A 706-nucleotide genomic window follows, 5' to 3' on the forward strand; every position below is an offset into this window, starting at 1 on the left:
TAGTAGCCCTATGAACTAGCAGCGCTCTCAGAGGAGGAGACTTTACCCTTATCATTTGGAGGCTTTCTCACTACCGGTGCAAGCACTTAGCAGAGGACATCTGGGCTCTGTTCCATCTCTTATGGAGACCGTCCATAAGCATGCTATTTATGGCACTCTCTCTCTGCTGCTTTGTCTTTCGTCTCATTACAGACCATGCACTTGCATAACCCTGTTAAGGTACTATAATGCTATAAGATTATAGTGAGTGCTATAGTAAAATATATACATTCAGGTCCATCATTATTGGTACCCTTGATAAAGATGAGCAAAAAATACTGTATCAAATAAATAATACAAATACTGAGGTAATAAGGAGTTTGAGGTACTTTCTGCATATGCTTCCGTTTTTCAACACCCAACCCACCACTGGTGTGCGTGGCCAAAGAGCTCTATTTTCATGTCATCTGACTATAGCACCGGTTCCAATCCAAGTGCCAATGCAGTTTATCAAACTCCAGGCGGTGCTATGGTCAGATGACATGAAAACAGAGATCTTTAGCCAACCACAACAGTGGTGGGTTTGGCGTTGAAAAACGCATATCCAGAAAAGTACCTCATACCTACGGTCAAATATAGTGGTGCATCTATGATGTTAAGGGGCTATTCCGCTTCCACTGGTCCTGTGGCGCTTGTTAAGATCAACGGCATAATGAACTTTATCAAG

The sequence above is a fragment of the Salvelinus sp. IW2-2015 genome, linkage group LG2 (assembly GCF_002910315.2).
Source record: "Salvelinus sp. IW2-2015 linkage group LG2, ASM291031v2, whole genome shotgun sequence".
Taxonomy (NCBI): Eukaryota; Metazoa; Chordata; class Actinopteri; order Salmoniformes; family Salmonidae; genus Salvelinus; species Salvelinus sp. IW2-2015.